Genomic DNA, 24,023 nt, shown 5'->3' with positions numbered 1-24,023 from the left:
CCCCATAGAGTACAACACTCCACACGAAGCATTTTATGAGTCTTTTTCTCAACTCTTTATTCAAGGTCCACAAAACAGACTTTTCTTCCTCCTAAAGGCTTCTCTCGCCATTCCTATCCTTGCTTTTATTTCACGTTCGCACTTCATGTCATTACTAAGAATACTACCCAGATATCGAAAACTATTCACTTGTTCTATTTTCTCCCCTCCTACTTTTATATTTGACACAGATCCCTTCGTTCCAATCTCCATGGCTTTTGTCTTTCTAGCATTTATTTTCATCCCATATTCTTCAAAGCCCTTTCTCATTTTTTCTAACATTTTATTGATTTTCTTTTCAGATTCTGCAACAAGCGCCATAGCGTCTGCAAATCTTATGAATCTAATCATTCTACCTCCTACCGAAATGCCATCATCATCATGTAAATTCTTTTTCACTATCTCTTCTAGATAGACATTAAATAATGTTGGCAAGAGGCAGCATTCTTGTCGAACTTCCCTTCCAATTGCACTCTCTTCCGTCAGTTCTTCCCCTATCCTAACGCTTACTTGTTGGTTCATGTATAAGTTTCTTATTAGACTTCTATCTTTCCATTCCAACCCCATCTTCGTTAGAACTCCCAACAACAATTCCCAATTCACGTGGTCAAAAGCCTTTTCTAGATCAATAAAAATAACATACACCTCTTTCCCTTTTTCTATAATTCTTTCACCGATCGCCCATAATAATCCAATTGCATCTCTTGTGCCCTTGCCTCTTCTGAACCCGAACTGCTTCTCTTCAACTTCTTTATTTGTTCTTTCATATAACCTTCTGTTCAGTATTCGGAGCAGAATTTTAGCTGCATGAGATATGAGACTAATAGTTCTATAATCCTCACATCTCTTTCGGTTCGATTTCTTAGCCATCGGTATCATGATCGTTTTCAGAAAGTCTTTTGGCCATTCTCCTGTTTCGTATATTTCATTGCATAGTCGGAACAATTCTTTCTTTCCCTTGTCTCCTATATTTTTAATGAATTCGATTGGTATGTTACCTATTCCGGTTGCCTTTCCATTTCTAATCTCGGATATAGCCTTTTCAAACTCATCCCTAAAAATACTAAATCCTTTATCGTCCTCGTCTACTTCATTTTCTACTTCAACATTTAGGCTACACGGTCTATCCCTACTCTCATATAAGTCTTCAACGTATTCTTTCCACCTTCCTATGACCTCATTTCTCTCGCTGACTACCTTCCCATTCTTATTTTCTACTGCCATCATAATACCACCTTGTTTCCTCCGAATTCCATAGATTTCACCTTTTTGCACATTTCCTCATATTTCCCAACTCTTTCTAATTCTTCTATGTTCTCGCATTTTCTTATGTAAAACTCTTCCCTCGCTCTGTTTCTCTTCGTAATTCATTATTTAACTTTCTGTACGTCTTTCTGCCCTCTTCTGTATCAACCTGTTTCCACATCCACATATCCCCATCAGGATGCCGCGGTCGGCAAGAGGGATTGCCGCCGTCGACGGTGGCAGGCCACCGGTAGGCAGCCGGCACCCGTCCGCGGCGGGACGACGATCTACTTGTTCAAAATTGTCGACCTTTTGCCGAGGCGGCAAGCGGTCGAAAATCGTAAAAAATAATGCCCTTTGCCGACTGTTGCCGACCGCCAGAGTCGGCAAAACAGTCGGAAAGACCTCTTTCCGACCCTCTGCCGGCATCTTTTCGACGGCGGCGCCGGCGCATTTACTGCACCTTTACGGCTGTTTGCCGACTGCTCGGCAAGGCAACTTTCCGACGGCGGCGCCGGCGCATTTAATGCTCATTTCCGGCTGTTTGCCGACTGCTCGGCAAGTCAACTTCTCGACGGCGGCGCCGGCGCAGTTAATGCTAATTACCGGCTGTTTGCCGACTGCTCGGCAAGGCAACTTTCCGACGGCGGCGCCGGCGCATTTAATGCTCATTTCCGGCTGTTTGCCGACTGCTCGGCAAGTCAACTGTTCGACGGCGGCGCCGGCGCATTTTATGCGCCTTTCCGGCTGTTTGCCGACTGCTGGAAAGGACCTCTTTTCGACGTCGGCTTCCCGATTCTCCCACTGGCGGCATCCGACTTCTTGCCGCCGTCGAAAAGTGGCCCTTTGCCGACTGGAAATCAACGCTTCAGGAAGGCAAAATTTTCATCAGTTTTTCATTAGTCTTGCCTAAGTCTTCCTCCATGCTATGATTTCTCGACAAGGAGCACCCTTGGAAGTTCTTGAAGTATAATACTTGCATTTTTTGTGTGTCCCAGTATAAAATTTGTTCTTTTTGCTTTTTTGCAGCACTTTCAGCCAAAAAACAAGAAATTGAATGGGACATGGAAGTATTATATACTTTCAGAACTAGCAATTGTGCCCTTCATGAGAAATCATAGCACAGAGGCAAACTTAGGCAAAGCTACTCTAAAAAGTGGTGAAAATTTTGCCTTCCTGAAGGGTTGATATCCAGTCGGCAAAGGGCTACTTTTCGACTGCGGCAAGAGGTCGGATGCCGCCTGTGGGAGAATTGAGAAGCTGACATCGAAAAGAGGTCCTTTCGAGCAGTCGGCAAACAACCGGAAAGGCGCATAAAATGCGCCAGCGCCGCCGGTGGAAAGTTGCCTTTCCGACCAGTCGACAGACAGCAGAAAAGATGCGTAGCACTGCAATGAAAATCATGGCGGATTCCCACCAGTAATAAAAATGAAATGAAATCTTTAATTTTACGTCCCACGGTTATGCCGGTTAGGCTAAAGGAGACGGTGATGATGAATAATGAATGAAATGGTGGAATGAAGAAAGTGTAAATAAACGGGAGAACCCCGAGAAAACCCACGCATACGGTGTTTGTCCACCACAAAGTTCACTTGGCGGGAGCAGGGTTTGAACCCGAGACCCCTAACACCAGAGGTGAACGCTCTACCACTGAGCCACCGCGCCCCCCCCCACCAGTAATATTGCACTCGGTACATACGCAGTACATTTCTACTATTCTCAGTACGATTTAAGTGTTATATAGAGGAAAAGTATCTGGGAATGACTTACAAATGCTTAAAAGCGAACTAAAAATAACAACTGAGCAGCTAATAATGAACGTTAAGAATAATTCAATTAACATGTCTGTGCGCCTAATGTGAAAAACTTATAACAGTCAGTACATTTTCCCCCTGAAAGCACATCTTTCACTATCACGACCACTAGGAACAACACTGTTCTATGCAATCAAAATTTGCTAGTTGCAAACGCTTTCTTCGGAAAAAAAAAAAAGCCGCAGCAATCCGTCGGAAATACGGTCTTTTTAGGTTGTCGTTTTCCCATCAACTATTGGAAAAGGATTTTAAACGTCAATGATTTTCTAAATTTTTTTAAAGTACAGGGGTCACACTCCCAATGGAAAATGAGATTTAAATAAAAATTAATGAAGTAAAAATTATCAATAAAAATACTGTAATAAAAGGTATGTGGTGGCGGAGAGATTCAAACCGAGCCTGCACACAAAAAAAAAAAAAAAGTTAAAGTAAACACGAAAAAGGTGGACAGTAACCATGTTAGTTTGTCAATATATGGAAAACAGAGACGTGTATCCAAGCAGCCAAGCCAAAAAGGTTAACGAGAGAAGGTGATAGCAACCTTGCGTTACAGGTTATTATTGCTAGGTTACAGTGTAATAACTCACAGGGGTACGCTAACCGATCACGTAGTTACCACTATCTACCATAGCCTGTAACCGGTAACCTAGTTAGTATGTTGGAATAACCGACTGCTCGGTTAATGAAACAGGGTGCATCAACTGCAGTAACCGAGTATTTTGGTTAATATAACATATTTAATTACTTAAAGTAACCCATTTACTGGGTTAAAGTAATACGGTAGGACAAAAGTATAACCAAGTAGATCGGTTCATATAACAAATTAAATTATTTAAGATAACATATTTACTCGATTAATGTAATAAGGTAAGGCAAATGTTTAACCGAGTAGATCGGTTAATTTAACCTGTTCAGTTAATTGAAATAACCCGTTTACTCGGTTAATGTAATAGGGTAAGGTAATCCTAGTAACCGAGTATCTCGTCTAATATAACCTCCTTTATTAGTTGAAATAACCATGACTCAATTTGTTATAACCTCTTTTGCTTTGTTGTCCATATATTGACAAAGTTTCCAGGGTTAAAATTGTGTTTAATCTTTCTGAAGGTTAAAATTTTATGCCCAATTCAGAACTGTTCTCGCTTTATAATTTTTGAACCACTTAACGTAGCGATGTGAAACTAACGTTTACGTACAAAACAAAATTTTTCTCTAGTTTATAAAACCACATAAAGTGACGTACTTATTTTCAATATGAATCCGAGGACGGTGTCTTATACAGAAAGGTAAAAGCATTGTTTAGAATGATTCAGAATGAATAATTGGAAACGTTAATTAATAATAGTATAGAAAAGGATTATCATTGCAATGCGAAATGGTAATTCCTTAATTTCCTATAGTAATTTGGTAATTGAAATTTGAAAAATTATTTCGGCTGCAACATAACAGATTTCTAAAAGTACAGTAGAGGGTCTATTTAATAATCCATAAAATTATGTTACTACCTTTCTGTATCATTAAAGAAAGACGAAATATGTGTAGTTTTATAAAAGGGAAAGTATTTAGCTTTGTGGAATGGATTTGTTTCACGTCAAACTTAAGCGGTTCAACGGTTTATACTGGGACACATTTCTGGGTTCGACATAAAATCTTAACCTTAAAATGAATACAAAATTTTAACCCTGAAAAATATAAAGCACTTCATAGTCCTGTAAAATATAAAGCTTTTATAGTCCTGTAAAACACAGTAGAACAGGAGCTCTGTGAGTTTTTACACATTGTGAACAATATGAAACAACTGAAATAAAAGCAGAACAATGTTATAAAGAGTCATGACAGTATCCCTCCGCCCTTAATGTGAATTCTACTTTCCATTTCCATACATCAGAGTTTTTGATATTCTGTTCAATTAACTGCAAATAGATGGTGAATATAAAATTAACTCAAAAAATTATTCACAGAGTCAAATAAACTAATTAAATATATAATGATATAATGATACTGCAAAATATCCGTATAGCTCAGCCGTTAGGGATTATGTGTATGAATCAAGCTTCAAATACTGGCCACAATGTTAAACATTTTTCACTAGCAATTAAACGCCTGCGTCTCTGAATGCATTCATTTTCTTATTCTACACTAAAACCAAAAATGTCTCTGCATTTGTTGTAACTTTGGTATTTTTAAAAAAAAAAGTGGCCGGAGCGATCACTTGTCTGCTTACACCCATGACTATATTCGTAGAAACCAAACACTGAAATGCACTAAACACAAGTTCTAACGACTAAGCTGTCAGTTCTAACTCTATGCCTTAAATAGTTATTTAAATACACTTTAAAAGTGGAAATCATATTAAGATAAAATAACAATTAAGTAGGTAACTAATTGTTCATTTAATTCGTTCCTATATGATTTATACATTAATTGTATACAATGAAACAGAAAAATGTGAGGAAATAATTTATATCGTAAATGAAACAGCCACATGTACAGTATACTCATAGTGCATACCCATTATATAGAGAAAAAAGGTTAATGAAGTTATTTACATAAAAAATGAAGTGTTTTAACATAATACTTTGCAAAGATCCTTTGTTTTAAAGGAATTCTTTAAGAGAATAAATGAAGGGAAGATCACAATTTTTTCTGGTCTATATTAGCACTAAAAACACACCAAATTGTATTAACAAAATACAATGCACATCGTATTAACTTATATACATTAGCCTATGTAATGAACCTTATCATCATTTAGAAGTTGTATGTAATATACCTTCGGATGTACTACTAATTTTTTTTAAACAGAAATTTGTAGCATTCCATAACATTGAGTTTTAACACAGATAGCCTTCATACAGTATGTAAAATCAGAAAAGCAAATATATATGAAGTGATTACAATGTTCAAAAAAGCACTATATTATTCTAAAGAATTCCTGCTATCCATATTTTGTCTTGAATAACTCAGCCATTTTTCTTTTTTAGCCCATTGATATATACGAGGAAATCTTCCTCTGTTTCTTTGAGATTTTAAGGGGTTTACTTTTTATTATTTTTCTTCAGGTCTATTTAAACGTCTCTTACTTTGTGGAAATAAAATTCTGTGTTGTATGTTTTTAATATTCATAAATGACATCTAATTTAAATAATAATATACTTATATATACTAAAAGATCATTTTGACAAAGCAAGGGACATTTAAATAGATATTCAGAAGAAATCAGTAAAATCAGAACATCAAAAATTTTATTCATTTCAAAGAAAAGGAAGAATACTTCCCCTACAAATCAATGGGATAGAAAAGAAAGGAGGCGATGGTACTGAACCTCACCATTAAGGAGCTTGTACTCTGAGAAATATAATTACACTTTCTCTCTTAACTGATTCCACGCAAAAAAAAAAAAGTTAAGAACAATATCAAACAACAGTTGTCTTTATAATTGAAGAAAACTTCAAACGTATGAAATAGTAATGTAGAATTTAAATAGCTCAGAATCAGGATTGTGAGAATATAGAGAGATACAGAAAATTTTACAACACTGCATAGAAAAGATGAAGTAATAATAAAAAAAGAATTTAACGACAAAAACTGGGATAGGGAGACTAAGGTAATATTGGCAAAACAAAAATCAATTTCAAAGCCGTAATTCTCAATATTCGCTTGAAAGGTAAGTGATGACCATAATTCCCGTGTGATTTGAAATAAACCGCATTAAAATGGGAAATTTTTTACAAATGTTATGATTGAATGAAATTCACCCGTTCTAAAAGGAAAAAAAAAACTGTAGTCCCACATATATCCTACCACTCTTCACAAATATCTTTAAGAATGTTAGTACATATGATTTTTGTCAATACTCTCCGTTAGTGGCGTAGGGAAGGGGGGCCCAGAGAGGCCGGGCCCCCAAAGAGGTCCGACAATGTAGTTTGATGTTTGTAATTTTTTATATATTTTTATGTTTATATATTTTTTGTTTGGAATTGTTCCATATGTACCTATAACAGCACTTGCCCCACCAAACACACATCCTGGCTACGCTACTGCTCTCTGTGGGTCTTCTTCCATTGCAACACTTCTGTATTTCTTGAGCAACATTTCCCCTTGCTTCCAGAAATAAATGAACTATCTAAAATAGAACAAATATAATGCTTTGTAAAATATACTCTTCAATGTGTACGGCGTTGGCACATCACGTATATTTATTACAATCGAAATTATACTTCATCACACCAAAACCAAACCAAACTACACAGTGTAATAGACCTTGTTGCAATGAACCGGCTTCAACGCTATATGTTAGACGCTATATGTTACAAGAAAACCTGTAAGAGTAATGAAAACTATAGTCACTGATGAAGAATTCAATTACGTCGAAACAGTTAACTTTTACTTAATCTTTATTACAACAGTACGGTCGCCACCCCAAACGAGAATCAGAAAAGAAAAGAAATCCTGCCGTATATCCAATGGTAGGAATTGGAGTTTCTTTATAAATCTTTGAAACATTACCTTGAAGCTGCAAGTTAAACAATAAATCCCTAAGTCCCTCACCAGACAAAATGATGTATTAAAATAGAATATTATATTTAGTGAAGATAGCATTATATTACTTTGAAATAGAACTTCGATACGCATCAGGGTTTTGCGACACTATTGTATTGGCAATTGAGAATTTTGTATTCGGCTGAATACAAAATATTACATCTTAAAATAAAACCTTGTTAGTGGAACAAATAAAATGCACATATACTGAAATAAACTACAGGTAAAATCGATCAGGTGGGCAAAAATGATAAAAGTTTCAAAACAAATACATTTTATGTTCTCCTAGGAGTCAATTTGAGTAACATATTTAAAACACAAACCATCTGTAATAAGAATTCAATCGAATGAACATAACTTTGAGAAACGCTATAAAAAAAAATCACAAAACTATAACTTTACATTTGTTCGTTTGTCTGCCGAGCTCCTTTATAGCTGAGCGGTTAGTGTACGCGTCTTAGGCGTGGGTGACCCGGGTTTGCTTCCCGGAGAGAGCTCACGTGGTTCGGATTCCACTTTAATCAGTAGGTCCCGTCTTATATAGCCTCGATACTAAAAGGGACGTTAAACACAAAATCAACTCAACTTTCTGCCTTTAAGTTAAAATTTTCAGAGTACAAGCACGAGACACTCTAAATTCCCTGTTTAGATTTTGGCGGCATACCAACGTAATATATCAAAATGGCGGCCATTTTGTCAAATGAACGAGTATCTACGCTACGAAGCGCAATTTTCAGTCTTTTAAGTTGAAATTTTGACGGTAGAAGCACAAGATATGCTAAATTTGCTGTGTAGATTTTCTCGGCGGTCCAATGTAAAAAAAAAATAATCAAAATGGCGGCCATTTTTTCAAAACGGCAGTGAGTAGAAAATTGTTGCAAGTTGTGACAATGACAATATTGAAATATAAATCACATTTTAACACTTTTACCCCAAAGACATTGAGATATTTCGAAAAAAAAAACGATTAAACCCGAAAAAACTCAATTAAACTCGAATAAACCCGAAAAAATGGGCCCAGGTGGGTTTAGCTTTTTCAAAAAAGCCCGGGTTTTTTCAAACCCTCGTTCATGATGAGCTTTTCTCCTCAAAAAAGTTTTAATAGTAGTCGCTAATGGTTTTCTACAGATGTTAATGTTAAATTGTTTAATTTTTTCAAACTTCCGATGTCAAAGTTTTTGTACCTACACATCGTGAAACAGTGTCAGGAGAAAGGGTTAACACTCGGAAAATGAAAATGAAATATTTGAGTTTTACGTCCCACGGTTATGCCGGTTAGGCTAAAGGAGACAGTGATGATGACAGATGAATGAAAATGGTGGAATGAAGAAAGTGGGAGGAAACGGGAGAATCCCGAGAAAACCCACGCACACGGTGTTTGTCCACCACAAAGTTCACTTGACAGGAGCAGGGTTTGAACCAGGAATCGCATGCACCAGAGATGAACGCTCTACCACTGAGCCACCGCGGCCAGCAAAAAAATCAAAATAAGACAGTCTGGTGCAGGTGTAGTTTTGGTGCACTACATTTTGGAAGATTTACAGGTAAAATTCAATACTTTCCATGAAAAGACATGTTTATAAGGAACGAATTTCTACAGGTAACTTAATTACATACAATGTAATACAACTGTATCTTACGTTTGCTAATGTTAAACCATTACAAGTGCTTTACGACGAATAAAACAAATGAAAAATGGCTCTATTAGATGTTATTTTCCACGGGCGGCTTATTTCTACACCGTGTACACCGGCATCATATTTCTGCACAGTGTGCAGAACCTGTATTTTGTTTACAAGTGGAGAGTTACTAGTATGAAACAACAACAAGTGTTGTTGAAACTTGTATTATTCTCAAAACGCACTTCCTTCCACTACCCTCACTTCTGCGCATACACATTATCGCTGACGTGCCTGGTCCCTTCGGACGTATTCCCGCGCGGGCCCACCAGCTTCGCCCTATCTGACTCGGTTCGATAGCATTCGTGCTATTTAGTGGCCACCCAGCACAGATTGTTTTGTGCTTTTTTGCGCTGTTTTTATGCTAGACATCTGGAAGCCTTATATATACGCAAATCGTAAAAGAATTATAATTTTTCAACAATTACTTCTAGAGGTCCCCTTGAATTTTATTTATGCCAAGTAAAATATATTCCGCCCATTTGAAACCGGCTAGGGGACAATAAAAAAGAAACTGGTGAAAGAATTATAATTTTTCAATTTTTTTAGTATTGCGCCACAAGTAAACCTGTACACAAGAGCGTTTAACCACTACCTCATTTCTCCTTTTTTTTTTTAATTGGAAGTTTTCGCTCACATGTGAAACAAGTCCTGCAGTATATAATCTAGTGGATCTTATTAGGTTACTAAAGATACACTAAATACTAGAGAATACTAAAGGAACACAAACCTTGTCATGGCACAAGCATTATGAGAAATTGTCCACGTTTCTCTAAGATAATTATCTTCCTTTTTGGTATTTCGCCTTAAAACTTATGTACAAATCCGCATTTGTGTTCGTTCAGGTTTATTTTCGCGCACCACCCGGAATAATTGATGAAACATTTTAATTATTTCACCAATTTCCTTCTTATTGCTTCTAAAATATTTCCACTGGGCGACATGAAAATATCACACCTGGCATAGATAAAATTATTAACTGCTTCTAGCAGCCAAGTTATCCTGTAACCTCCAGTTGGTTACCGATTAATTTTCTCAGTGTACCACTCGCGCTGACGTTTTCCCCTGGAGTAGGATTTCTGCTTGGACATAGCGTTCCTTTGATTGTATTATAAGAGTGCAGCCTGTATACCACCTCGCTTTATTAAGTATTTTAGCCATAAGAAAATGTTGCGGGTCACTTTCTCACTCTATTATGCAACAACTATTCACAAAAGACAAAATCAAGCTATCACCTCTGGTAGTACGTCAGAGCACCTAATCTAAAAATTATCTAATCTAACCTAACCTAAATTTAGGGATTTACTGTTGTATCGCAGAACCAATTTGAAAATCGGAAAAAAAAAGTACCAAAACGTACTCCGATCAGTTATATTTGGTTGGATTAGATTAAGTTACGTTCGATTACTTTATATTACGTTAGGGGCATACAAACTACAGTGCAAAAAACACAAACCAACCTGTGCTAGTCAGGGGCGGATCGAGGACGGATTTCTGGGGGGAGGGAGGGAGGTTGTAATACTACTACTTAGAGCTACTTTTGAGTACTCCAAACTCTGGAATGGGTTTTATTTATATATAAGAAAGTTTCCTAATTTGGAAGGGGGGCAATCGCCCCGATCGCTCCCCCTGGATCCGCCCCTGGTGCTAGTTGGCCACTAAAAAGCACGAATTCTATATAACTGAGTCAAGCAGGGCAACGCTGGTGGACCCGCGCGGGGTTGTGTTCGAAGGGAACAAGTGCGTCAGCGACGGTGGGTATACGCGTAAGCGAGGGTAGTGAAAACATGTGGGCTTTGGTAATAATACATATTTCGATATCACTTGTTATGGTTTCATACTATTAACGCTCCAGTTCTAAACATAAAATACAGCTCTCGTACACTGTGTAGAAATACATTGCCGTTGAGTTAGAAGCCACTTACCTTAAAAACTAAGGCATGTAAACTTTTGCAATTTCAAGAAGAAAATCGTGTACTACAGTTTCTTAACTGTCCTTCGTTTTTTTAAAATAAAAAATTAAGTGAAATCCTTAAGTTTTTTGTCCCACGGTTATGCCGGTTAGGCTAAAGAGGACGGTGATGATGAGTAATGAATTTAATGGTGGAATGAAGAAAGTGTAAATAAACGGGAGAACCCCGACGAAACCCACGCAGACGCTGTTTGCCCACCACAAACTTCACATGGCGATGGCTGGGATATAATCCGGGACCCCAAGCACCAGAGGTGAACGTTCTACCACTGAACCAGCGCGGACCCTACAATTGCAATCGAGTTCTTGATATACATTAGGGGGTCCGTGAAGGTAAGCAGAAAGGTAAGAAATATAATCGAAGTTAATACCCAATTTGGGCTAGGTAGTACCATTTAAATCACTTTCTTTGATACCTTCCCCCCAAATGTTACATGCCACAGACGCCACTGCGCGGGAACATACTATAACCGAACTACGAACTACATACCATACATACTATAAACATATGTAACACAACATATAAAATTTATGACGGTAATAGTTAAGAACAGCTACTTCTCATCTCCCGTGCACGAGGATACATCTTACTGTTGCACTACCTAAACACCCTAAGTACAAGGGCAAGAACTCAGTCTATTACCTACTTTTTAACATCCTAGATAGTCAATGAATAATTCCTGAAAGTATGGCGTTTCTCGTCCTTCCCTAAATGGGAAGTACGGCTCCTTAACTATAACCTTTATGACAATTTGAAATGTATATACATAATATTAAATTTACTCACCAAATGTATATTGCTCTCTCCACTTAATACTCAATGAATTTTCCATAAAACTATGAGCGTCCTGCTCCTTCGGGAACTGTTTCAGCATGATATATACTTTAAAGCAATATATTTATATTTATAAACATTTTATCGCCATTTGGAAACTCAACCCCAACGAACTTTATGTTTGAACTCTGGCCCACAGTGCATCACCATGTGACAAATGAAGAACGCGAACCGAACATACAGGCAGCGCAACCAGACTACGATTTCTGCAATCAGGCTCTTCAGTGGCACTGGCGGCTCGGCGCCTGTTCGAGCATCTTTTCAAGGTCGGTACATCCGCTGTTTGCCGACCTTCTTCCGGCTCCCTTACTTGTCGGCACGCCGTCAACGTTTCGGCGTCTTTCCGACATTTGCCGCGGTCGCCGTCCGCTGTTTGCCGTCTCCTTCCAAAATGTTTGTCAAGGATCCTCTCGTACTTGTATTTTATTTTAAGTATTTACTTCTCATATACCCTTTACGTGCAGTCCCTTTACTACATTTCTTTTAATGCATTTACCTTTTTTTATGGTCGGCACGCCGTCAACGTTTCGACGTCTTTACAACTATCATTTGTCACTGTCGTACCGTCCGCTGTATGCCGACTTTCTGCCGACTCCGTTTTCACAAGACATTTTTTATGGAATTAGTGCCCACCCACAAGAAAAACCTTCGGACAGTTTCAATTTTTACTTCATCATTAAAGAAGATACAGGCTCTATTCATTTTCCAAAATTTGACTCTTTGCCGCTGGTACGCGTTATTGCAACTTTCGCCGACGTCGTGCCGACGTCGCTTTTTAAGAACTTGCCGGCAGTCTCTTTTTGCAGTCGTCGTCCGACTGTCTGCCGACTGTTTCGAGAAAGCTTTATACGAGGGAAATATAAGCCCTAATTCGTATTTTAAAGCAACAAATTACCTTCTAACTTTCTTTATTATCTTTTGGTGAACGAATCTCTTTTTGCTCGTCGCGGTCGAAAATCGAGCGGAAAGACGCCGGTGTCCGGCGCCGGCAATCCGACCGCGGCATCTGGTCGGCATGGACAAATTGTCCGACTATAGGCGGCAGGATCCTGATGGGGATACAGAGTAGCAGAATAATAATAAGCAATCATTTTCATTAACGCGAAGGGATGAGCACGAGTCAAGCTAAAACTCGACTCGACTCGAATTCAAGTCGAGTTTCAAGTCAAGTCAAAGGTAATATTCTCGAGTTGAGTTCCAAGCCGATTCAGTTTTTCGCGTCGAGTTTCGAGTCCAGTCGAGTTTGATAAGTGGCTCGCTCGTTTTAACTTCTCTTGAAATCATGGTCCGATTACACTGGAAAACGAAAGCCATGAGAAATGTAAGCTAAACAGTAATATGGAATATTTTTAATGTTGCTCACGAGAGGGGACACTGCTTGTATCTCGTCTCGTCTCGATAGCGAGACCACAAAATAATTTTTATAACAAGCTGAGCTCAGCTCGGCTCAACTCAGAAGATGGCTCAAGCCAGTTCACTTGGGGTGAACCATTGGCTCGAGCTGGCTTGGTAGGCATGAGCCATTTTCTAGGTTCGGCTCAACTGAGCCGAGGGCTGTAGCCGAATCGTTTGGGTGAACTGTTGACTCGGCTCACTTCTCGGTTCGGGTCGATAGTGAATGAGCTGGGAGCCGAGCTGCTCGAGTCCTTGACAATTGTAAACCCGGGCAGAGCAGTTTCAAGATATTTGGCCAGTGCCAATAACTTTTAACAGTGTTTGGCTCGAGCCCGAATACTCAACCTAGACCCTCAACCCAAATTCAGAAGCTCGTAAACAATGTCCTTGACTCCTAGACTTCGCGACTACCGAGGTTGGCAATCAACTAGTTTTTTGGTATTCAAATACAAACCGCCTATCTTTCATTTTTATATACAGTGTTGTTATAATAACTAACTAACTAATTAACTCTATGGCCTATGGAACCCGGAGGTTCAATGCCGCGTTCACAAAAGCTCTCCACTGACTTCTATCCTTAGCTAACTGCATCCAGTTTCTACTTTGTATTCCAATATCTCGAGATCCATCTTAATATTGTCCTCCCATCTGCGCCTAGGTCATCCTAATGGTCGTTTTCCGATTGGTATTCCAGTTAAGACTTTGAAAGCATTTTTACTTTCTTCCATTCTAGCTACATGACCCGCCCACCTAAGCCTCCTAGATTTGACTACCCTAACAATGTTGGGTTAAGAAGAAGAAGAAGAAGTTGTAGTAGTAGTAGTGTCATTGATAATAATTATACGGTTTATGTAATATACTTGAAGAATGTACTCGAAACTACACAACGGATTTGGCTCGACTCCACTCGAAAATCGACCCCAATTTGAGTCGAGTTGGAGGAAATTTTTCGAGTCGCGTTTTCCGATCGAGCTCAAGGATGTCTGTTTCTAATCGAGTTGAGCATCAAAAGAAAACTCGCTCGAACTCACTCGTGTCCATCCCTACGAGTAACGCAGTATGACATTTTATCAATGTTACATTATATGAAAATGTTCATATATCAAGTAAAAATTTGTCTTTGCATTTACATAAAGTGATTCAAAACTTGCAATAATAATAATAATAATAATAATAATAATAATAATAATAATAATAGCAGTAGTAATAGTAGTACGGAAAATTGAAGTCATATTTTTTTCACATTTTTAAAGTTTCGGACCTAAAAGTAACGCGTTACTTTCGAAGTAAAGTAACAGTTACTTTTTGGGGGCAAGTAACGCGTTACTAACGCGTTACATTTTAAAAGAAAGTAAAGTAACTTATAACGGGTTACATTTTTACAAGTAACTTACCCAACATCGTATTAAGAGAATATGCATCAATGTATATGTATTTACAATATGTTCTATGCAGGTAAATATGTGGAAAAATGGCATATTAAGTCCACATTCTTTAAAACCTCTAAACAGTTTAAATATATATGTAACTGGATTTTCTAAACTTGACTCTACTATTGACATTATAAACATATTAAATTTGTAAACGTTATAAATAAATTAGGTTGGGGAACTGTCAGAACACGTGTCCCAGCATTTTATCAAAATTTGAGCTTAAATATTTATGTTCACAATATTGGAAAGATACTGACTTATCTTTAAAATTTTGCACGTAACATTGCCACACAGGAACTTTCTTTCTAGGCCCTACACATTTCCCGAAATTTCCCTGCGTTAATTCACATGTAAGAGAAGTCCGAGTACCTCTTCAGAAATTCGAGTCAGAGAGAGGAGACAGACCGACGTCTATGACTAACGGTTTTTCGGGGTTTATTAATAGTACTTCATATCTATTTCTACATAATTTCTACATAACTTGCAAAATGGTTCCTTTTCATCATTTGTAAATTAGTACTTTGTTACTCTTTAGAGCAAACGGAAATGGAAATTTTGAAAAAAAAGTCACATTATTAGTTATATGAAGTACAGTGAACAAATTTTATCTTTTTAATCTCGAAATTATTTAAAACCTAGAAGTAATTCATAATACATGAAAATAAAGTTTTTAATTGTATGTTTGTTATAATTTGGAAGATAAAAGTAAAGAAATGGAAATAAATTCCTCCCCCAGAATTTGTGCTAGAGAAAAAGCCGGAATATTCCCATTTTTATTTTCCTTCCCACCAGGAATATTCCCACTGCACATCAGTAGCCGTGAAATGAATCAGAATAGATTTCTCACTTGTTGTTGCTACTGAGCCTGAATGAGTGTTCTTAACAGGGTTGGATGCAGATAGTGTTTATTACTAAAAAATATTTTAATGTAAGATATTTTTCGTTATCATTTAGTCAATATTTGTTACAATAGACATTGACAAATATTATAGCTAGATAGATAGATAGAAAAACAAATAGATAATATTACAAACTTTTTCCCAATATAAATAAAGTTTTGATTGTATAATAATATCCTGTATTTAATAACTCTGGGTTTAGTTTCACTATACGTATCCATAGAAGTGGTGAATTCAAGAGGTAGCCAGGGAGAATGTCTCCCCAGAAAAAATTCATTCTCCTCGTGAAAACTTAAAATTTCAGTCGCAAAATGTAGAATTGCCTTACCCAATTATTTGCTTTCCCTTCCGTTCACGTACTGACAAAATCTGATGTGTCAATAAGACGAAGCTTCATTCTATATAAATATTAACATGTAACACCTTAGATAAAATAAAAACTACTCAATATAATGTCTCTTAACGCTATCAGCGAGTTTGGCAGAACATGGAATCGTCAACTGATGATGAAAGGTTGATATTTTAATAGGTACTATACTGTCGCTCTATATTATATATTAGTCGCTCTATATTATATATATATTAGTAGAGATTGAGATAGGAAAGCAAACATAGGGAAGATCCTTCGATCATTCCATATCATTTTTCAATTCAACAGACTTCAGTTCTTGAAAATTAACAGCTCTAGCATTATTTCAAATAGAGCGATCTAAATCCTACTTTTCGCATATATTATATACTTGAAAAGATTGAGATAGGAAAGGAAAGAAATGGAAGATCCTTCGATCATTCCATATGATTTCTGATGTTAACAGACTTTGAAAATGAACAGCTGTTTCATTACTTGAAGTAGAGCCATTCAAATCCAACTTTTCGCATACATTATATATTAGAAAACATTGAGGTAGGAAAGGAAAGATAGGTAAGATCCTTCGATCATTCCATGTAATCTCGGATGTCTACAAACTTCAGCTCTTCAAAATCAATAGTTCTTACATTTTTTGAAATAGAGCAATCTAAATCCTACTTTCACATATATTATATATTAGTAGAGATTGAGTAGTAGAGATAGCAAAGCAAAGATAGGGAAGATACATCGATCATTTCTTATGATTTCTGATGTTAACCAACTTCTCTTATTGAAAACAAACAGCTCTCACATTATTTGAAATAGAGTGATCTAATTCACACTTCTCACATATATTATATATTAGTACAGATTGAGATAGGAAAGGAAAGATAGGGAAGATCCTTCGATCATTCCATATTATTTTTTAAATCAACAGACTTCATGTTCTTGAAAATGAACAGCACTAGCATTATTTGAAATAGAGCGATCTAAATACCACATTTCGCATGTATTGTATATTAGTTGAGATTAAGATAGAAAAGGAAAGATAGGGAAGATGTTTTATTATTCTTCAACAATACTTAACCAAATACAAACCTTTTTCCACATATTTACCTGCATAGGAAATATTGTAAATACATATACATTTATGCGTATTCTCTTAATATAATAAAATATTAATAAAATAACATAATACCATTCAGAATATACATTTTAAAAATACCTCTGGGGACAACAATAATAATATACTGTGACAAAGAAAACGATTTTAACTTTAAAATCGGAATATAGCAATAGAATGCAATTTTCTATGTAATTGTACGTAAATACAAAATAAAATCTTTAATAAAATGAATTTTATAAAATATCCATAAAAATGACCATAAAATATGGGCTCTGCCACAATATGATCTCTGATTTCAACCGACTTCAGTTCAAGGAAACGAACAACTCTCACTTTTCGCATATATTATATATTAGAAAACATTGAGATAGGAAAGGAAAGATAGAGAAGATCCATCGATCATTCCATGTGATCTCTGATGTCTACAGACTTCAGTTCTAGGATATGAACAGCTCCATCATTATTTGAAATAGAGTGTTCTAAATCCCACTTTTCGCAGGTATTATGTATTAGTAGAGATTAACATAGGAAAGGAAAGATAGAGAAAATCCGTCGATTATGCCTTCTGATCTCATATTAACCCTTAAATGCATACCATAGGTGTCTGAGGCCCGGCACCTTGAAGAAAGTGCATTGATTTAATCATTTTTCAGATTTTCATGCTAATTCTGTCTGAGGTCTTTCAAAATATGTTAACGAATATCTTCAATTTACTTAAGTTGAAGCTATTTACTTAAATTTGCCAAAAAGAACACATTTATTGATAGTTTTTCATTTATTTCCCGTTATTACATAATATGGGTCTCAGAGGCCCGCTAAAGATTGTAAGCTAGTTTATCCAGTATCTATCACGGAAAGATTGTTTTTCGTTTCTTAAATTATACGTATGCGTTTTTCTGCTTTTGAATGGCGTCTCAGAAGTGGAAGCTCCTGTGAGTGTGGTGTATCAGGAGGAGAGTGCAGTAAGAAATTATTTTGTTTTATAAGTATTTTCAGTTATATATAAAAACAAAAGTTGCTGGTGTGTTATTTACACGTTTGTAAACCTTGAATCTGGCAGAAGATTCAAATCGATTTCCAGACCACTGTTAATTATTTAGTAGCATAAGAAGACCGAAACTGTTAAATTTCCTGAGTTGCCGATTTCCTGAGTATAGTATAGGTGTCCTGGGTTGAATTGAAATCTAAAGAAGTTCATGTCCGTCTTTGTGTAATTGTTCAACATGAATAACGTAACTGAAGTAAAATAGGATATATGTATGTGTAACTAAACACATGCACCAGATTACAATGTATCTACCATTTCACAGGCAAGTCAGAAGTCAATTTTTAGCTATCTCTCATAAAAATCTACACTTGAATAAATTAATTTTCAGTAGCAATGAAGTACAGATAACTTAGCTTTGCTATTCGGTTTGCTTTTCTTTAGGAAAAATAAAAGTATCAGTAGATGGTGATGAGATAAGATATATTACGGAACGAAGGCTGGACGAGAGAGGAGGAAAATAGCCCGGGTATAAACATGCATGCCTCATATGATGAAGATTCAGATGCGGAACCGTTAGCCTCAATTTCTTCGACTCAATTGTCAGATTCGTGTGATATTACTGCAAATACAAGTGCTTCTTCATATATGCGTACATAAACGCTTCAAGGGAATAATTGTGTGTCTAAATCTAATACAATTAGGTCTCCTGATCCTCCGTCAAATTCTTAAACACCGGTCTGGAACAATACGTTTCAGGGATGGACCTAATCGTAACTCAAGTACTTCTTATATATAAAAAGTTCATTTTTGCTCTTTGTGTCTCCAGAAATACTTTCCGAAATTTTGATATGCACTAAGAAAGAAAAAAGAGGTTAGCAGTTCAGGTCAAATTACTTGGAAGTATGTAACTACGAAAGAACTCTAAGATTTCATTCGAATATTATTATCGGAAGTTGAAAAGAGCGGAGACACTTCAGTCCATGAGTTATTTTGTTCTTATAGTAATCCACAGTCTGTTTGTGAATAGACTTCAAACAACAAGAAAGTTGTTTGACGATAAAAGGAAAAGGAATGAAAGGGTAAAAGCAGATCGACTGGTTTCTTTTCGATACGTGACGAACAGTTTGTTCCTTTTAGAGGACTGTCAATTCCTTCAATACATAACTAGGAAACCAACCAAGTATGGACTTAAAATAATTTGGTGGTGTAATATGAAAAATAACTATGTATAATGATGGAATGATACACACGAGAGGAGAGGCAAATAACACTGCAGCCAGTGGCGTATTTACGACGTTATTTCCGGGGCCTTTGCCCGAAAATGTGAAAATTCTTCAAGATATTTCATATACGAGGGCCATCCGGAAAGTGGTACACGTTTGCGTCGCATGAAGCGCTGACGACTCGGGGTGCCGCTGGGCAAGGTCAGACCGCGTCAGTGGTTTGTCTGCCTGCTCTGTGCGAGGTTGCGTGACGCTAGCTGTGCCTGTATTGTGTCTGTGCTCGTTTATAATGATTAAACGAATTGAAAATGCCGCCAGTTGTGAAGTGAGGGCCGTGATTAAATTTCTTAATGCACGAAACGTTCGACGTTGTGAAATTCATCGCCAATTACAGGAGTTGTATGGAGACTATGAGCTTTTCATCTCTTTACGAAACTTAAAGACTTTCTAGCGGGAAAAAGATTTCACAGCGATGGACTTTAACGAGGCGTGACTACGTATCTCAATACGCTGGCGGCGAAGGACTATGACGCTGGAATACAAAAACTCGTCACACGGTATGACAAATGCTTCAATTTGCTTGGTGATTATGTAGAGAGGTAGTGTAAAGTATGCTCTTTCCAATAAAAATGTGTATATTAATATGTACCACTGTGTCTTTATTGCACAAACGGTTACCACTTTCCAGATGGCCCAAGTAATTTACTATAGTAAGTAAGATTTTGGGGGTCTTAACCCCGGAAGCCCAACTCCCTAAATACGCCACTGCCTCTAGCAAAAGATTTCGCCAAGAGATAGTTCTTGAGTTAGAGAAGTTCTTCTCAGCAACCCGCACAAAGACAAAAATATTCTAAAGATTGAGAACAAATTAGATATAATCATATATTACAATAACACGAAAGAAGCAGTGTATTCTAAGGACCAGATCCCAAGAAACTACACCACAAAACTAAAATCAAACTGATGACCATGTGTTTTGTTTTCAGCATACTAGATGTAGCATATGTAAAACTTTCCTAGTGTATGAGTCACATGTAATATCTTTCCATATAAATCATTCAAGGGAAGATTTTCTCTAAAATGCGCTAGCAAAAGAACTAACGCTACCCTATATTCGAGAAAGAAATAAAATTGCCCATTTTCGGAAAACAACAACAACTGCATTTGAACTCTGTGGACTAAATCCCCCTGAAAACTGACGCGATTCTTTTCCAGAAAAAACCAAAGTGATGCTATAAATGTCTAGTAAGCAGAGAAAGAAAAAGTAAACTGGTGTGTTTCGATTGCACACAAACTGTATGTGGTGACCACAGTGTAATTGTGTGCAGTGAATGCAAGCACTACGAGCTTAGTTTCAAAAGGAACAATTTGCTGGAAATATGTCACAAAGAAAAGTAACCGCGTGTTATCACATAAATTGACTGTAAAAACACTTCAAAGTTCAGTGTATCAATGTACTATAGTATTATATACTAATACAGTTTGTAATATAATGAGTAGAGTGGTGAAACTTTTTGGCGTTCTCTGACCTACTGCGCATGCGCAAACTGTTCCGGTTCCGATTCCTGCTCTGAACCCTGTTCCGAGTAAAGTTCCTGTACCAGTTCCGGTTCCCCCGAAGCAGACTACGCGCAACGAGTAGCCTTTTACGGCTATGAACAGCACACAAAAACACGCATGCGCAGAAACATTACAAATAATAGCAAGTGTGTGACCGACCATAGCATTGCCAGTAGTCTTTTTTCATCTATTGTATAACATTAGGGATGTACTCCTTCTCTATACTCTCACCCAAATCTTTCCTCACTTTGGTAATCACATATCGCTTTACAGATGCTTTAACTTTCAAATGTAAATTAAACATATCGCTTTTATGGTTGATTTGTGAAAAAAATATCATCTACTTGATAATAATGTGGCAGAGCCCATATTTTATGGTTAATGTTCATGTACATTTTGTGATATTCATTTTATTAAAGATTTTATTTTTGTTTGGTTAAGGATTAAAGAAGAATAAAAACACGGAAATAATTAATGTCAGTATAAGAAATCACATGAATGCAATTCTTAGTAAAATTCACAAGCTTGTATTGTCAGCTCTTTAGAATAACATCTTAGCACGTTGTTCTCCGTCTGAGAATTCAGGAACCGAATTCTACAAATGTGTAAACGAGAACAATTAACAGAATTTTATGGTCATGCGTTTGTAAAATTATTCTGAACACAAGACACATTCACGGATATGTAGAAATTGTCAAGAATCATGAGACAAAGCATTCCAAGTGTTGCCAGTTGTTGATTGCAATGAGGAAACAACCTCGTTTTCTCAAGAAAGGAGTACACGCGCTTCTGACGTCATGCGACTGTGGCGAATTCCGTGGTAAGGAAGTTTAAACAAAAACTGAAAGACGAGAGGTCTCGAGACAGAAGTTCGGCAGATGTTCTGACAGAAGTTCGGCAGATGTTCTGACAGAAGTTCGGCGAATGTTCTGACAGAAGTTCCAGAGAAGTTCGGCAGAAGATCAGGAGTTGATCTGAGAGAAGTCTAGTTCCGATGTGATTAATCCTTAGTCACGATCCTACGTCGTTTAGCGAACGAACGTTAGAGTTATACACATAACGTATATTAGATGTGGAGTCCAATCACATCCTAAACGCCGATGACAACAGCGTAGAGTCTTACCTATCGAGACACGAACCACGAGTCTACAGTACGGAGATATCAACCCAGGCGATATCTCTCAACCGGAGGCCAGACACGGAGAGACCACCAAGGACCACCACAGAGGCACCAGCTGAATTGAATCCCAGAGGTATGTGTTACTTTAAAGTCAGTAATCAACAGCTCAATGTTTGGTTTGCGATGCTCAATCTGGCGAAACTTCAAAAATACCCGTAACTAAAGACATCACGTTTTACACTTGCACATTTCCTATAAGAAATACAAACAACTTTTATTAACTGAATTTAGAGTTGTGATTTTATGATAAAATCCCCAGAAGATTATGTACACTAAGTTAACCTCTCGCATAGGAGTAGAAACCGTTCCCACTCATTCCAGATGGTGAGTGGAAGGTGACTTCTTCAGTTCACTGTTTCATCCCCGTTTTTAGACACGAACGGAGGTTGTCATGGTGGAGTGCTGGAGTTTGATTCCAGTTTGCGATTCCCAGTTAGTGTAATTAAAATATTCCTAGCTTTAAGTAATTAACCCACCATTCTCATGGCTTTTGGTTTTTGATTCCCGCAACATTTTAAGAAATTTCAGTTAATGGAAAGATTAAGATTTCAGTTGCCTATACGCATAAGTAATCCATTGTTATGATAGTTTAAGTTTAGTTATATGCACAAGTATAATTCCCACCCACCACCCTATCTGTTTTAAGTAAATGCTCGAAAGTATAAGTTTAGTTAAGTATAAAAATAAAGAATATTTTCATAGAGTTTTAAATAAATGAGTGACGACGTTGTCCGTACAATTCACAAAAATCGGTTAGAGGTGTGCAGGTCGGTAGCTTGTTTAATATTGGTAATTCAGGCAAAAAGAAGCAAGTGAAAGTAATAGATCAAGAAAGCAAAAAGCCTAGTTTTAAAGTAAGACCAGTAGAAAATTTTCCGTCGAGTCCAGTAGCAAAATCATTTTCAGAGGATTTCGATTCACTTTTTCCAGTAGAAAATAGTGTAATAAGTGAAAATCAAAAGTTTAGTGAGAATAAGAGAACAAGTGGAGACAAGATGACTACAAACGTTATGTTTTATCGGATGTAAACAAATTACCGAAATTCGACCTGAAACAGATAATGATATCGTTAGTTTCTTTGACGAGTTCGATTATGCTTGTCAAATGACGGGTGTTGATGAAGCGAAAAGAAAGGAACTCTTGCCAAGCCTATTTAAAGGTACTGGTAGGCAATGGATAAAATTATTTTTAAAGCGTAGGAATATTACCGAATTAGGATATAAGGAACTCCAGGAGAGTATTATCGAAGAATTTACGTGAGCGAATGTCACGATGGATATCGAGGAAAAAATCAGAGAAAGGTTGCATCTGGAAGATGAACCTATCATTAATTATGTATATGATATGTTGGTTTTGTGCGAACGGTTGGACGCGAATATGGATGATAAAAAGAAGATAGGAATAATTGTAGGAGGCCTTCAGCCATACTATATGGGAAAGGTAAGCACAATATCTTACTCAACTATAGATAAATTTGTTGAGGATCTTCAAAAAATAGAGAAGAACAAGTGTAAGGTCGATAAGCGTGTGAAAAGAGAAACCGGCAAGGTCACAGTTAAAAATTTACTGAAGAAGATGCGCGAACAGGTAGAAAAAGAGGATAGTGATTTAGAGGTAGATAAATTACTTTTGAAGGAGGAAATTAGAAATAGAGACGATGTTAAAGTAAGGCAAGAACCCCAGAGTGTTACACAATTAGGCCAGCTAGAAAAGAAGATCGAACAATTACAGTGAACCCTAGCTA

The 24,023-nt window shown here is 37.0% G+C and overlaps 1 long non-coding RNA gene across 1 annotated transcript; it reads right to left on the bottom strand.

Annotated features, from left to right (window-relative positions):
• Positions 1–5,491: 5,491 nt before the first annotated feature.
• LOC145670763 (uncharacterized) lies at positions 5,492–12,257 on the bottom strand. Its single transcript, XR_014128416.1, has 2 exons — positions 12,079–12,257; positions 5,492–7,224 (listed from the first exon to the last, which is right to left on the bottom strand). It is a non-coding gene; the product is annotated as an uncharacterized LOC145670763 (long non-coding RNA).
• Between the last annotated feature and the right edge of the window lie 11,766 nt (positions 12,258–24,023).

This window comes from Thermobia domestica, chromosome 14 (assembly GCF_964235325.1).
Source record: "Thermobia domestica chromosome 14, izTheDome1.hap1.1, whole genome shotgun sequence".
NCBI lineage: Eukaryota > Metazoa > Arthropoda > Insecta > Zygentoma > Lepismatidae > Thermobia > Thermobia domestica.
The sequence above is the reverse complement of the archived record's forward strand: the minus strand, read 5'-3'. Positions and strand labels throughout refer to the sequence as shown.